This window comes from Anas platyrhynchos, chromosome 11, assembly GCF_047663525.1.
Source record: "Anas platyrhynchos isolate ZD024472 breed Pekin duck chromosome 11, IASCAAS_PekinDuck_T2T, whole genome shotgun sequence".
Lineage (NCBI taxonomy): Eukaryota > Metazoa > Chordata > Aves > Anseriformes > Anatidae > Anas > Anas platyrhynchos.
Genome location: NC_092597.1, coordinates 20199230 through 20215984, shown reverse-complemented (window position 1 = coordinate 20215984; position 16755 = coordinate 20199230). Strand labels below are relative to the sequence as shown.

Sequence of the window (16755 nt, the reverse complement as noted above, 5' to 3'; positions counted from 1 at the left end):
CTTCATTCTAACTCTCGTTTTCCCAGACTTTCTGTGTTTATTCCCCTATTTCCAACATTGCACCCGAAATCCTGGATTGCAAGCACATCGCCATCCAGATACGAGCAAAAGATCACAAACGCATGAACCCCCCTAATTCTGGCTTATCTTTTATTACTTTCTTTAGGAGAAAAAAATCCCACACCAGAAGATGCTTCTGGTCATCCTTTAAACCAACCCATCACTGATTGTTCGATTTATTTTATTTTAAATTCTTTAGCCTTGTTTATTATCTTCAGGAAATTGCTTCCCCTACCGCGTAGGTTCATTTTCGTGCCTTCGCCCAGAAATATTCCCAGCAGAGGAAAATGCACATCAAACGCATCTCAAAAGTTTTTCTTCACACCGTTAAGTTCGTCTATAATTTTATTTATTAAAATTATCATCTTTCATTTAGAAAAGGTGGAGTCCACGCAAAACGTGGAGTTATTTGTAAATTATCTGATCACTTCAGATGGCAAGAAAAAATTGTATGTTTTGTACATTATTGAGATGTCATTTGCCGCTGTCAAATTCGGAAGGGGGGGAGAATGGGAAACTTTGCTTTTTAAAATATTGGTTTTCTTATCGTACGTACAGCAGTGCAACCCCCTTCATTTGGGGCGTTTTGCAGAGATTATTTTCTGCTTTTCAGTTTGTCAGGGCGGATATTTTTTTATTTCGAAAGGTATTGCGAAACTCCGGTTACTCCAAACACTTTTTCATCCCTTATAAGCGAAGAAAAATTTATATACAAATTCCTCCTTCTTTTTTAATATTTGCTTTTCTCTCCTAGAGCAAGAAATGCCTGCAGCAAACCTCCACGGGCACATTTTCGCAGCTCCCCTGTGCTCCCCTCACCTGAGGAAGCCCACCCGGCGCCAGGGAAGGTTTGCACGATTAAACAAACAAAAACCCAGCCGGGATGCGAGACACGGGGCAGGTTTTTTTTTGTATCGCTCCAGATTTGGGCTTTGCACAGCACCTAGGAGCAAACCGCAGAGGGGGGACCCCTCCCCTGCTCCGAGGTCCCTCGGGGCTCTCCTCGCAGCTAATTAGGAGGGAGCACCCCGGCAAGTTCCCGTTTCCAACCCCACCTCGTTGCTTTCGGGAAGTTTCCCGCTTCGTTTCCTTTCGAAACCGCAATAATTAGACCTGAGCTGAGTTAACTCCTCTTCCTCCTGGTCAACAAATCAATAGCAATTAATTTGAAATAGCTGAGATGATAAAACACTTCCTATTGCACCTGACCTTTCCCAAAGAGTTGTAAAGTGGGATAGACCGAATCTGTGTTTTAACACAGCTCCCGTTTGTTTAATCCGTCTTTTGCTGTTTCTCGGCTCCTAGGAGGAGACTTTTTATTTTCTCTTTCCGTCTGTTATTCCGACTTTTTTTTTTAGACTTTAAACAAAAATCCTTAGAACGATTAGATTATTTAAATAAAACACTAATGATATGAGATCTTTGTAGTAAAAATCATCTCTTTGCAATAAAGTTTAAGTTAAAAAACGCAATATATTTCATGTAAGCGCATATGATAGATTTTTTACAGTATCAGACATGAATTTACATGTAGCCGGTATTATTTCAGTTATGCATAGGGTTTCTGAGGACATGAATTGATCTAAAATTGAAATTGTAGAGGAGAAGAAGGTGATGGGGTGGGAGGACTGTAAAGGGAAGAGATCAGAAACGTTTAGGTGTGGAATATTAATTATAAAACACAGAACTCTTCACTTTTCTTTGCTTGATAAAAAAGCCTCGTCTTCCCCCTCTCCCCCTCTTGCTCCTTCTCTCTCTCTTTTATTGGAAAGAGGATCCTAAATTCCTTTTGACTGATAGGAAGTTACAAGACAAGATGCTATTTTCTCTTTCTTTTCTGACAACTCTGTCATCCCAGGGATCATAGTCATGTCAGAGTGTCTGTCTGGGAGAAAAAAAAAAAATCACTGAAGCCTGTGGCCATCTTTGCATCAAAATTTTCCAGACCTCTATTTTTGATTGTGATCCCGCTGATCTGAGTTTGAAATGCGAACGCAGCAAAGCCCCTAAGCCTTCAATCGTGTGAAATTTTCAAAAGATCTCTAGAAGCAATCTCAGGCTGTCTGACCCCTGACAGGCGGAGATCTCTTTATACCTCTCTCTGCCAGCACTTCATTTGTTGGAATATCTTTCAGATTTGCACCTCCAGATGACAACCTGAGTGTTTATTATGTGTATGAATCTGAAATCTTCACTGCAGTACAAAGGAGACGTCTTAAACATCATATTTAATTTCAGATCACAATTACCTGCTCCTCTTTTGCTTCTAATTATCTATTCTTCCTTCCTTTCCGTGGCATGTTGATATTTTGTTGATTCTCCCTTTTAATCAGCCTTTCTTTCTTTTTCTTTCTTTCTTTTTAATCGTATTAGTTTAGTCCACGGGGGAATTAAACATGTCACGGTGGACACACATCATGCCTATGTGGAGAGAGAAAATTCGAGCGAGGAGCGTGTGTTCCCTATGGCTGTCTGGATACATGTATGTGCTCTGGAGAAATAATAACTATTCCTGCCATTATAATCCAGGTTGTTAGTATGCTTCATCTCCCATTAATCTTTATACATCAATTTAAATTGGCAGCAGTGTTTATGTTTTGTCCCGTGACGTAGCAGCAATGTCACTTGGTAGCAACCAAAGCAGCCGAAGCCCTTTAGCGTCCTCCCTTTAAGAAAGCAAAAGGGGGAAAAAAGGGGGGGGGGAGAATTAAAAAAAAAAAAAAAATCGCTTCTAACTTTTTTCTCTTTTCTTTAAGGGTCCTTACATGTCTCCTTCGTGCCTTCCCGTTCACCTGTTTAGAAGAAACCCCTTTTCCCCAGACTCTTTGGAGAGCTGGCTATGCCTGTCGTGGTTATTTTAGTTTATTTTGTTGGCGTTGAGATCTCAGGTGAAATAGCCTCTGGTTAATGGCATGGGAGGTGTCCTTCCCACTGCCTGGCTCACTGGCACAGCCCTGCCGGGGCAGCATCCCGCCTTGCTTCGCATCCTCTAACGGAGGAATGGAGCCCGCCGGGCTGCTGTGGACCCGAGGTCTACCTCCCCTTCCTGCCAAGGTGCTCGGGAGCCGAGTGTAATTTTTTTGTACAGGGATTTCCCATAATTTGCCCTTACCCCTATGTTATAGATCCGTGGTGTTGCTATGATTAACTTATTAAAATAACGCGTCATTAGTTTAAATTGCCCCGAAAACGCCTGCCTATGTGTTCAGATGTTTCTGTATTTATCCATTTTTTCTCATAAAACTTGTATTAAAACAAAATGTTACTTTTCTTTCTCTCAGGAGCTGTATATAGAGACCCTCCCTTTTTGAAATAGACCGCAGGGACTGTCATTAGATCAGATGGCAAGCCTTTATAGAAAGTGTTTTGCATAATTACATACCAAAGCCAGAATAGTCACCCTCACATTTTATGGGTCACAAACCATCAACAATTGGCACATTATTGTCCAAGAAACCCCAGTCCATTCACTGATAGAGAAAACTAGACTGCCTAATCTAGAACTGAAGAAGATTGAAATTTCTTCTAACAAGAACCCAGAGAAGATTATTTTCAAACTGACAACGTGTTTACATATAGTTATAAAGTTCAGAGGACCGGTGGGGAGAGAGAAAGGGTATAAACCACTAAACATGATTAAGAATCGCACAGTGGCCTAATATAGATGGTTCATCAAAAAGGAACAGACTGAAAGCTCCCCCCCCCTCCTCCACAGCCCCTCTCCTTTTCAGATCTGTTCCCTTTTCTACCGTTGTGATTCAGTAATTAAGATATTCTTATTTGGACAGACAGCTCCTCTGGTAACTGAATAATATTAGTTCCCTTTGATGTCAAACTTTTGACAGTTATCACACTAGCATTGGGCAATTTAGCACAAATGCCCTCTTTTTTTTTTTTTTTTTTTTTTAAGGGGGAAAAAAAGTCTTTGAAGAAAAGTAATAAGTGTGATCGCTATCAGCAAATGATGTAAATCTCAGTGGACAGGCATCCCTGGGTATAAATTACATTTTGTTGTATATAATGAAGCGAGTTTTGTTTTTACCTCATTCGCTTATCATTGTCCAAAATTAAGGCAATAATCCCACTTCCTTCACACCAATTCACCACAGTCCCTCTCCCCCCTGATTATTTTCTTTTCTTTCACGGGAAAATTGGACGGCTCGCCGAGCCCTCCCCCCCCGCCCTGCTTCCCACCCACCCACCCGGCGCAGCGCAGAGCCACCGGCGCTGCGGTGCGGGGGAGCGGGAGGCAGCTGCGGGCGGCGCGGGGCTGCGGCTCCCTCCGGCTGCGCTGCTTCACCTGAGCCCGCCTCGCCCGGGAGCCCCTCCTTTTGCCATGTCTCCCCCCCCCCCCCCAAAAAAAAAAAATAGCAGGACATATAGTCCTGCTGCTGTGCCGCTTGGCAGCGCCGGAGTGCCATAGTAATAATAATAATAATAATAATAATAATAATAATAATAATAATAATAATAATAATAATAATAATAATAATAATAATAATAATAATAATAATAATAATAATATGGTAAGGGAGAGGAGAAAGGTTCCTTGTAGCTGGGAATGGGAGAGTTGGAGCCTGGGGGGAGTGGGGCAGGGAGGATTTTAAACCTTGCCATGCCCAGCTCCTGACACTTAGGGAGAGCTCTGCTGGGGGCTTTCTGCTTCTTTCCATCACCCCCTCCGGGTGATTTCGGCTGCAGCTTTAGGAGCGACCCCCCTGCTCCCCCCCCTCCCCCAGCCCCGACTCCTACGGAGCGAGGTGCTGCCACGGCAGCGGGTGGTGGCGGGGTGGGGGGGACTTGTTTATTCTGCTTTTTCATCACAACTTTGGTCGGGGAGGGGAGGGGGCGGGGGGAAAGTGAGGCAGCTCTCGCCAGGTTTGCCTTATCGCGAGATCTGGGCAATTAAAATAAAATAAAATGAAATGAAATCAAGCCACGCTTCGGCTCCTGGTGGAGTTGGATTGGGGGGGGGCATGGCAACCCTCCCCTCCCACCCCAAACTGCAATGCCCTCGCTAAGCGCATGATCTCCGCGACAGCTCGGGGGAAGCGGTGCGTCCCGTGTGCCCCCCCAGTGCCACCCCCCTCATTCTTCCGCTCCTGCGAGCAGCACCGCCAGAGTAAGGTGCCCGCCCCGAGGGCTCAGCACCGACCCCCAGAACCTCCCCAGCCCCGATTTGGGATGGGGGGGAGGGGGGAGGGAAGAGAGGCACAACCCGTGTGCGCCTCCCGGTGCGTAAATCCCGCGGCCGTACTGCCCGGCGGCCCCGGCCAGCCCTCCCTTCGCTTCCCTCCCAGCCTAATTAGCAGCCGTGGGGAGCGCCCTGATTAATTTAAATGCTTTTTGTAACACTGTAATGGCGAGGGAGAGGTCTGCGGCCGCGGACTGGTGGTGGTATTTTGGGGCTCACGTTTCGGATGCGCCCCGGGTGGGGAACGGGGGAACCGCGGAGGATGCGCCCCCAGCGTCACCCCCAGGGAAGCGGGCAGGCTTTTCTGGAAACTTTGCTCCAAAAGGCTGTCCTCGTGTTGTGTAACATTTTCCGAGGATTTTCATTACACGTTCAGCCAAAGGTAACACAATCATAGAGGGGAAAGTTTCCTCCTGTGGCCTTTCCCCCGGGGCCGGGCACCTTGGAGAGGGCAGGGGCAGGGGACGTGGCGCAGGAGGGGGGCACCTATAGGGGCTGCTGAGGGGGGGGAGGACGGACAAGAGAAACTGGGCCGAGGTCGCCCCCGCACACTCCTACCGTAGAAATAAATCTTTGCCCTCCGCTGCCTCTGCATCTTCCGTGGGAAAAAAATGAAAATAAAAAAATAAAATAAAAAATATAAAAGGGGGAAATCTCCCCGCAGAGCCTGGAAAAACGCACGGCGGGAGGGGGGGCTGAGCACGACCCGGGACCCCCCCCTCCCCAGGCTGGGACTCGTCGGGCAGAGTCTGGGAGGCAGCGGCAGCCTCCAGCCACCGGCTGGGGTTTTACGCTGCGGGAGGGTGGGGAGTGAGGGGAGGGTCGACACAGAAAATGAGTAGGAAAACTGCACTTTGGGGGTTGCAACAGGTATAGAAGTGTTTTGCCTTTCTCCCAAGCTCCTCTCTAAAGAGAGGTGATTATTTTTCGAGAGAGGAAGAGCGTCGTGCAGAGGGATCAATTGTTTTTTAAAAAAGGGAGAAAATTTATTTGCGTCTCAATCTTTTCAAGGATAAGGGGACTTGAGAAGAGCAGTGGAAGAGACAGGTTCAGCTTTGGAGAGAGAGTAGTCAGCCCAAGAACTTCACATGGAGTCCTTGAGCGCTAAAAAGAGAAAGTGTGGAAACTTCCCCAAAGGTCACCTTTCAAGCAGCAGACAAACTTCTCTCTCGACTTCTCTGGGGATGAGGGCTCCGAAGATCCTAAAATCGATAGCAATTTAGAGAAGGAGCCCGGGCACAAGGTGCCCCTGGCCGGGGGGCGAGGCCATGCCCCGCGCACCCGCTGCCAACGCCCGGCTGCTCCTTGCCCCCGACCATCCCGGAACAAAACGGGCACTGGCAACACCAGGAGAAGTTAACAAGGGTGGGGAACGACCGAAGACAAGCGCTTTGATTTCCTGTCTTCGGGGGAAAAATATATTAAAATAAAATAAATAATATAAGGAGAAAGTAAAATCTATCCCGGCCCTATGATACAGACGAAATTCCCGTCATTTCTTTTCCTTATCACATCTCTTTTAAACCTATTTTCCAACCTCAAAAAAACAAACAAACAAACAAAAAACACCACTGTTTTGAATAGCCAGGCAGTGTCCCCACTTCCCAGAAGCCACGGAACCTCCGCGGGGCGGCCCCGTCCCGCTGCGGCGGGGGACGGGACGGGGCCCCCGCGCTCCCCGCAGCCCGGAGCGGGATTCGAGGAGGGCACAGGGCGAGCCTGCGGGAGCGAATCCCCCTCACGTGTAATCACCGTCGTTAATTCATTCCTAATAATTCATTAGAAAGGAGCATTAATTACTTCCTTTGGTATATTTTTGGGTTGCAGGCGCAGGGAAGGAAGCAGCGATGTCCATCCCTCTCCGAGACAGCCTCTGCCAGCACAGATTGGCTTTTTTTTTTTTTTTTTTTTTTTTTTTTTCCGAAAGGGATCGACCTTTTCCTTCTCTGTTTTTCCTCCTCTGTTTTTCATCCTATTTTTTTTTCCCCCACACCGTGCCTATTTGCACGCAGGTAATAAATTAATCAGGTAAAAGAGGAAATGGCCCATATTTATTTTGAAACTGTTCCTGCGTGCATTGCCTGGCGGACGTGGGGTCAGTGGTCGGATCAGTGTGGCCTTAAAAACCAGTAACGCGGCGAGACTTGCTCCTAAAAAGGCCTCTAGAAATGAAGGAAAATAGCAGATGCCTCCCTTTCCCAGCTGGATGTTGGGGATCGTTTAAATACCTCTTTTTCCCTTAAAGGGTCCGTAATAAAAGCGGTGAAAATGACACTGGTTCTCGTGCAGCGTGGAATATTTGCTGCTTTAGTGTTAGTTTTTGTTGTTATGGGGGTTTTGTTTTTGTTTTTGAGGGGGCGCATCGGGGACAGGCTTGGGGACAAGGCTTGGGGACAGGGCTGCAGCACCCAACGCCGGCTCGACTCCTGCAGCTCCTAATGCGACACTGTATTAACTCCTAGTTAAGCCAGCAAATAATATTGTTCATTCATCTTTTTCAAAGTTGATTTATAGCAATCGACAGGTTAAAGCGTCATCTGACTTCATTACTTTTAAAAGCTGTCTATTTCAGAACTGTCACTTTTCATCACTTAAACCGAATAAAACGGTTGAAGAAATGAATTGAGAGAGACTTGGAGATCGTGTTTATAATTCTTTGTCTCGACGTTAACATTCCTAATGACCTGACCTGCGTTGGGAACCTGTGTGCCTAACGCGGAGATTAAAAACAATAAGAAAAAGAAAATCAACACACGAGGCTCCAAAAGTTACAGAGAAGGTGAGAAAGTGTCAGTGGACAGAGGAAGAGGAGGACAGAGATGAAACGCACGCATTCAGGAGGCATCCTACAGGCGCTGCCCACACCAGAGGTGGAAGTTAGCACTGAGCAGTAAATAACTCTTCGTTTCCTCCCCGCACCCCTATCGCGGCTGTTTAAAATGTGGAAAACAAAACAAAACAGAGCAAAGCAAAACAGGAAAAGATCTCTCCCCCTTAGCTCACTGACTGGTTTTCATATCCCGTGAAAGGCTTTTTTTTTTTTTTTTTCATTTTGGAGAAGGTTACAAGATCACGCAGGTATTTCAGGGAAAGAACAGACCCATAAAAGATCCTTTTTATTATTTTTTTTTCCTGCCTTAGTGACGCTGAAATAGTAAATAAAATCCCAAATCACAGAAATTCAACCCGAAAGGAGAGCATTCGTCAAAGCGTTCAGGAACTTCAACCACATGAAAACTGGCTAGTTTGGATTTGCTTGCGATGCTGGGAATTCACCTTTGTAGGAGTTTTTCTGCCTGCGTGTTCAGGTTTTCGTAGTGTATTTTAATCCCAAACTACTGCCAACAACACGCGGTTATTAATAAATCCGCAGCCGAAGCAGTGCGCTTTCAGGGGGCAAAGCAGTGGGAGAGGAGGAATTATTTTAAACAAACTACACAGGTTGTTCCCGTGCATTTGGTTTCACTTAATGCCGTGGGCGTGATGGCTCGCCTTCTAAAATAATTCAAAAAAGGCTCAGAGGTGCCCGGCTTTGCCCCGGGAGGGAGCTGCCCGGGCCCGGCTGCGCTCCGCAGCTGAAAAAAGGGGTGCGGAGCCAAAGCTGCGGGTGCGGGCTGCGCGTAAAACCCGCGGCTGCGGAAAGATGGTGAGCATCCAGATGCCTTTCGCGAGGTACATTCCTCGCCGCCTCCAGCCGGGATTCTTAACGATAAAAAAAAATAAAAATAAATAAATACAAAGAGGTCAATTTTGGTCCTCGGAGCCATGCTCGGAGGAGGCCGCTCCGCGGCCGCGCAGCTCTGCGCTGCCTCTCCGCGCCTCCGCCGCCCCAGGGCTGCGGCGCCGCGCCCGCCGCCGAGCGCCACCTCGCTGCGCACGGGGGCACTGCAGCCGCGGAGAGCTCCGCGCCCCCCGCCGCACCTGCGGAGCAGCCCGCGGGAAGGGCAAAACCGGCGGCTCGGTTTGCACCGGGCCCCGGGGTGACCCATGCTGCGGCCTTCCGCGGGAGCTGTAAAAAAGGACACATGGCTATTCTCGCCTGCCCTGCAACACCATTTATTTTTTTCCTTCTTTTCTTTCTTTCTTTCTCTTATTTTATTTTGTTCTGGTGCCTAAACTTTAAGGGGGGTTGACCTCAAAAGTGTCCTGTAACACAAACAGCTACAACAGGCTTCTAGGTTCGGTTCAAATGAGAAAAATCGAAGGATCGCTTTCCACGGTTATGACACAGTCGCACTGCCGTAATTTCTGCACGAACAAAATATATATAGCATTTAACTACTTTGCTTCTGTTGATCAAAATGGCCCTTAGCAGGCAGAGTCATTTGTTTAGCTACAAGGAAAACGTAGAACTGTGAAATTTCCCTGAATACTTTTATATTTTTATATTTTTAATCCCTTTGTTTTGGGCAAGAGGGGAGTAAAAGCTGGGAAAATACACGAGCCTTAGCTGATACACTTCGAAATGCTAGTATCGATAAAGGGAATAAAAAGCAGCGAATAAACAAAGGTAAGAAATAAGATGAAAGCATGAAGTCTCGAAAACAGTTTGAGCCCTGCGAAGACTCAACTGAAAATTATTAAAAAATGAAAAAGAAAAAAAAAAAAAAGAAATAAAAGAAGGGGAATGGGAAAGAAAGAGACCCTCCAGGCTCGGAGCAGGGCCAGGAGCTGCCCGGCGCCCTACGGGTCCGTGCGCGGCCGCTCGCAGGCAGGCGGGGAGCGGGAGCCGGGGGTCGGGGGTCGGGGACCTCCCCTGGGACACGAGCAGCGGCACCGGCTGGAAGGAAAGTGGTGAAGGAGCAGCCAGAGCCCAGCGCTGGGTGCGGGTGGCAACGGAGGGCGAATTTCTCCTGGGTCCGCTTCGCCCTCCTGTTTGCAGGGGATGCCTGCCCACCGTCACACATGGCGGGTGTTTAGCATGAAACGTGCTATTAAGTATTGATTAAGAGCATCCACATGTTATTCCGAGAATATAAAGGGCTATTAAGAGCCATTTGACTTTACCAGAAAGTAGCGAATATTAGTTAATGAGTAATGGGGAAAGCACAAACGCGCAGCGGCCGGGCCCCCGCCCGGAGTTAGCACAATTGGACTCTTTCAAAGAAGGCAGAAGAGAAGAGAAAAAATCGCTCTATTTTTTAATTCCAGCGAGAATTTGTACCGGGAACAATATAACCCAACAGCTGCGACAGGTGGAAGAGAGATAATTGAGCAAAGGCTGCTTTTGACAATTAATATTACAGGGAGATAACGTCCCCGCTCCCGTTTTGTTGAGAGCCGGGGGTGCGAAGGGGCAGTGTGGGGGCAAAGGGAGGAAGAAGCAGAACCCTGAGCCAGAATTATGGAAAAAACAGGAGGGAGAAAAAGATCGGGAAGAAATTCCCACTGCCCCGTGCGGGCGGAAGTTCCCACGGGCTGAGAAGTTGCCTCGTTCCCCCTGCCCGTCCTGCCCTTTTGCTTTTTGGTTCAGAAAGGAGTGTTTCTGGTAGACAACTTAATGCCCGGAGTCTTTTTTAAAATGCTTTTATTGCTATTGCACTTCCTACCACAAGATGCAGAGCAAGTCAGCGGAGTTTGTATTACAACTATGTCATAATGTTTCACTGATGCAAAACATGTAGCCAGAGGGGGTTGCTAATGATTCCTGGATTAGAGAGAGGGAGAGCGAGAAGTGAGAAAAAGAAAACCTGGTTTCATTTTTTTTAAAGCTACGTAAACCCTACCCATTAATATCCAGCTCTTGCAACATCTCAGTATCTCGCTCAGACACGCGGATCTGCCATGAGCCATTTAAACACCGCAAACGTTTTGCATATTCCACCTATTAATTATGTTTACAGCCTATTCATTTCAGGAGGCTCTTTCCTAGAGAAGAAAACTTCAAACTTTGTGTGTGTGTGTGTATGTGGGGGGGAATCTCCCGGGGCTTTCCACTCGGGATGGAGACGGCTGCGAGGGTGCTGGGCTGGAGCCAAACCCCGAGAGGTCCCGACTCCCCAGACATGCAAAGAGTGTGCCCGGGGTGCGGGGGGCAGAGAGCCTGCTCCTCCCGGGCTGTGAGTGGGGATGAAGAGGGAGCTGGGGATTTTCCTGAGATTAAGGAGCATCCCGCAGAGATGCTCCAGGACGCCGCGGGGTTTTCCTCGCCTTCTTCCAGCGCTGGGCCCGGTGGCAGGGTGGGTGGTTTGGGAGATGGGGGGGTGTAAGGGGGTGTACCCCCGAGGCCACCTGCCCGGAGAGGGGAGGGATGGAAAGGTTTGGCCCCGGGCAGCCGCTCGGCCCCTTCACTCCGCGGCCTCCCCAGGCAAAGCTGCGGCTGGGAAAGATTCCCCCGCATCCTTTGATAAAACATTTGTCATTACGGTTTTGTTCGGTTAATTATTTATTTCTTCTGAAATCTCGGAAATCTGGGCGGGGATGTGGCCGGGCAGTGCCCTTGAAGCCCGGGGGGCCGTCTTGTCCCCGACCCCAGGCTGGGCGGAGAGCCCGGGGCATCGCCACCCCCTGGTCCTGGCACCTACGGGCTGCAGTTCTGCAGGCCTCGGCTGCGAAGCCCCATCCGTCCCAGGGCTTCGCACCCCTCCTGGCATGGCTCGTTTCCCTCGTCCCGTCCCTACCTCCTCAGCCCGGCCTGGCATGACCCCCGAAGAGAGACAGAATCAGGTCCGGAGCGAGCAGAGGAGGGGGTGTGCGGGTCGAGGTGATGCGGAGCATCGCGGCCGCCCAGGTGGGATCAAAGGGCCCGAGCCCCGGAGCATCCTCCAGGGAGCAAAGGGCTGGGGCCGGGGCTGAGCTCTGCCCCCAAATCCCAGCCAGAGACCGCAGGACCCGCGGGCAGCCCCCGGCCCCTCTGCCCCCTGGGGCCCGGCCCTTTTATCTCCAGATCTCGCTCGGAGGAGACGAAAAATAAAAAGTTTAAAATGTGACCTAGTTCCATCTCCCCCTCCCTTCCCCCTTCCCTTTAGATATTCACGTCATCTATTAAGCTGGGGGGGGGGGGGGAGAGAGAAGAGAGAAGCTAAATTTACGAGGTCTGGTGGGTTCTGGAGTCTGGGTGCTGGGAAACAGGTGTTGGCAGTTCGCTAGAGTGTCAGTCAACTTTTGGAGATGAAGTCATTAGGGAGGTAGTCTCCTCGGAACAATCTGGTGGTTTCAGTCGGAGTTAATTTATACCGAAAAAAAAAAGAGAGAGGGAAAAAAAAAAAAAGAAAAGAAAAAAAGGAAAAAAAAAAAAAAAGAGCCTGTAGAAATACCGAAAGGGACAAACATAACGCGAACAGATTCACACTCCTACAGATTATGCCACTTGGAAGTCACATCCTGAGAAAAATAGCCGGCTCCTACAGAGCCGCGCCGCGGAGGCGGGGGGGCTACGGGCGGGCTCCGGCCGGGGCAGCGGGGCCGGGGCCGCCGGGGAGGGGGTGGGCTGCCCGGAGCGGGACTGTGGGGAGGGGGCCGCGGGGAGGGTCCTGCCGCCAGCACTTCCCGCAGCCCGGCCCTGCAAGGGGGGATCCCAGCGCATCCCGCCCCGTCCCACCCCGCTGCTCCCCCCACCCCGGGCCGAGCTCCCTCCTTGCCCCCCGCCTCCTCTCCAGCTCCAAATGCGACCCAGAGGCGAGGCGACAACCGGCCGGGAGGCGGCTGGCCGGGGGTCACCTCCTCCTGTCGTCCCCCCCCCACCCCCTCCTTGCCACCGGGGCTGGAAATTGTCAGTGACCCTGAACTGTTTCTCGGCTGTGTTTGAAAAGGCAGGCGATCCGCAGGCCGAGACAAAAGGTTTCATGTGCACAAATACAATCTACTTAGGGCCTAAGCACGGCGCTGCTCGGCTCTGATGCCTCACGTCCCGGCTCTCGGCCGCGCCGCTGCTCCGGGGAGAAACGGGGAGGGATGGAGAGAGGGGGGGCGCACCGGGGGGAGCGCCCGGCAAAGGCGTGGTCTGGGAGCCGCCTGTTAGGCAGGCGGCACGGCTCGGCACGGCACGGCACGGAGCGCACGGCGTGGCACGGCGCGGCGGGGCGCGCACGGCGCGGCACGGCACGGCGCGGCAGGCGCTTAGCGGGGGGGCTGGAAAGTCCCGATGCTCGGCTCGGCTCGCCCCCCCCTTCGGAGCTGGGTGACAAATCACCTCGGCGGCACCAACCACTTGTTTCTTTTAGCAGCGCGGGGAAAGATTTCATTAATGCTCCTCCGGCCCCCTCCCCCTCCCCTCCCTCCAAATCCATTCTCTCGCTCCGAGTGCGTCTTCTAATCATAATTAAAATCGTCTCATATACATCGGCGTCTCTTGTGTGCATATTGAATTGCAGGTGACTGGGCGGAATGTTATTTCACTCGAGTCTCTCATTTTTACATTTCCACCCAAACCGGCGCTGCCTTCCCCGGCCGCAGATAAGGCGGATTGTGAATATCGATAGAGGGGAGAAAGGCGATAGTCACAATCGATCGCTTACCAGGCAGCCGTCATGCATCATGTTCAATTCCACGGCAGCCCGGTACTTCACTTAATATAATTAAGATTAAAACTCAAGTGGTGGCGGAGGGCCCGTCTATCGATGGCTCGCAAGGACAGCAGCCGCCATCCAACGCCCCAGCTCGGGCGGGCAGGGGTCACCTTTTAATCCAGCCTCTTCCTCCTGTAGCACACATATATAGGCGCCTATAGCACATAGATATAGGTGTCTATAGCACATATACATAGGTGCCTATACGCCCCGAGGTGCGGGCTGCGCATATGCACAGCGTGGGCGTAGGTGCGGCTCTGGCCCTGGGCAGAAAGCTGACTTTTTCTTTTCTTTTTTTTTTTTTTTCCTTAAGAGCAGGACAAAAAAAAAAAAAAAAAAAAAAAAAAAAAAAAAAAAAAGATGCTCGCCGTTATTTACAGCTCCGAATGAAGGCAAGATGATGGTTTGGAACCACAACTGCGGCCCCACTCGCGGAGGGAGGTGGGGGGGGGCTGGAGCCAAGTTTATTGTCTAGCATTTCAAGGGGTTAATTTACGCGCTGTTATCATTTCTGTGCGTCTGAGGCCACGAGCAAAACAGAAATCGAGGTGCTGGGGTATTATTCCAGGCAACGTGACAGTGCGGGCGCAAGGCGAGGAGGCACTGTGGGAGAGTTCAGCGAGCGCTGAAAGCAGCCCCACAAGCAGGGCTGCCAGCCGGCTTTTCTTCCAGGCTTACATGGGGGGGTACCATTCGTTTCTTTCCCCTTTTCCTCCCTTTTTCGGATTTGTCTCTCTTTTTTGTTATCATTATTATTTTTTAACAAACGGACACGCTTGGCTCGTTTCATTCCCCGACACCATTTTCGGACTCTGTGCCTTAAAGTCCTAGAGATAGGTCCGTTTTTACCTCCCCTGGAGCAAATGGACAATTCACCTCTGCTTAAAGGCTGCAGAGAAATCTTCTCCGAAAGCAGAAGCTCTGCTGAGCAGCCTGGTGCTGCTGATTATATAGTGCAACTTGAAATGATCTCAGCCGGTGGAATATTAATCAAATCAATCAGGGTTGACAAATGAGAAATATTTGAAGGAAGGTGGTAATTTACAACTTTGTTATTAGTTAAGAATCTCCCGCCTTGTAAGAGTAATTAATAACTCCTGGATGGGAACAATTTGGAGAAGGAAAGAAGACAGCGTCTTGAAATAAAACAGGATAAAGAGAGGGGTTGAAAAGTGAACTGCGCCTCTGTGAAAGAAAAATTGCAAATGATTTTTTAAAAGATGTCTACAGGGGCATTATACGTATAATATGTATATAATGTATACACACGTATAAATATGGCATAATCAGAGAGAGGGCGAGCGAGCGAGGGAGACTAGACAGGAAATAAGTACTGAAAAATAAATCAAAACATTGATTCTTGTGGTCACATCTCCCATCCAGAGATTAGACGCGATGCTGGATTTCAAAGTACTTCAAAGAAATTATACCCAATATGCAAAAGTGCAAGTTAGAAACCAAAGGAGTGACTCGAAGCTGATTTGAGAAATGTTTTCCCCTCTCTCTCGTTCACCCCCGCACACTCTCTTCAATGCCTGATAAATGTGAAGACCCCTTTTCTCCCAAACTCCCGCTCAGATGGGAAAACTCAATTGTCTGTAATGTTTATAGTGTTAACCCTACTTATCTGCGGAACACTCCCCTCCCCACCCCTCCCTTTTCACTTTCCATAGACACACATTGATTATTAGACTGTATGGACCCCCCTCCTTTTCCACAACCCCACCCTCAACAACTGACCAAAATAATGACTTGTTGGAAAACTATAAATCATTTTCGTGTTTGAATCCCTGAAGACTCTATTTAAGTAAATAGGCTTACTGTGAAACAATGCATAGATCCAAGTCCTTCTCCGGATTGCTTCCAAATGCTGCCATCTCCAAAACTTTTATTTACAAGAGAAGAAGAGGAAGAAGAAGGGGAGGAAAAAAAAAAAAAAACTTTGGCAAACTTTATCTCTTCTTTATTATAAGCTTCAGCCTTGCCTTGGTAAGCCCCAGTCTGTTCTACAAAAGGTGGCTAGAGATTGAGATTTATTGGTTTCCAAATGAAAAGATTCATTCGATATAAGAGGTTAACTCAAAGTTCCTTAAACCGTGACTAGCATTGGCAAGGAGCTTTGCCTAGTCAGCACAAAGGCAGTTCAAAGAAACCTTTAAAAATACACACAGATATACATACACACAAACACACTCTCACACTTTAGCCTCAACTGCAATTTTCTTTTCATTTTTGTTTCTTTCTGCCATTACAAAGCCCTGAGCCCCTTTGTAGGTAGCTGGAGGTTTTTTTTTTTTTTTTTTTTTTTTTTTTTTTTCCAAGCTGAACTTTGCCATTTTGGTGTTGACCAACCCCCTTTTCTTTTGCAACCAGTGAATGAAAAGACTCAAGGAAAAAAAAAAAAAAAAAAAAAAAAAAAAAAGATTAAGAAGTAAACGGGGTGAGCAAAAAAAAAAAAATCCTTCTAATTTATAGCGAGCAGAACAACGTTTAAAAAATAATAATACCCCCCAAAAAAAACAAATCCGTACAAAGGGGGTGGGGGGTCAGGCAAGGTGACACGCAGGAGAGAAAGGGAGCAGAGGAGGTGGTGGTGCCCGGAGAGGGACTGCCAGGGTCTGGGGAGCGGGCATGGCACACGGGGGTCTGTCTGTCTGTCTGTCTGTCCGCCTGTCTCGGGGTCTGTCCGTCTGTCTGCGCGGGGGTTGCCCGCCTGGGAGCCGCACACGGAGGCAGCCGGGGCTCGGGCTCAGGGCTCCGTCCTGTGTGTGGAGCCTGAGCTATGGAAATGGTAATGAGGGAAAATTAACCCGGCCGTTTGTTACATTGCAGGGAGATCAATGCCTGACCCAGGGCTGAGGGATAGCTTACTTCGGGAGGAAAGATATGAGATAATCGCTCTGAAACACGCTGGTGGCGAGGACAAACAGGGACCGAGCTGAATATCGCGTTTCATAATAATAATAACACCAAGCACGAGAATAAGAGCAAAGA

At 49.0% G+C, this 16755-nt stretch overlaps 1 long non-coding RNA gene across 1 annotated transcript in view; it reads right to left on the bottom strand.

Moving 5' to 3' along the window:
• The window catches only part of LOC110351230 (uncharacterized), a 34556-nt gene extending 18564 nt beyond the window's left edge, over window positions 1–15992 (bottom strand). The window contains exon 1 of the long non-coding RNA XR_011811959.1: window positions 15583–15992. This is a non-coding gene — a long non-coding RNA (uncharacterized lncRNA). The remainder of the gene's footprint in view (window positions 1–15582) is intronic.
• Between the last annotated feature and the right edge of the window lie 763 nt (window positions 15993–16755).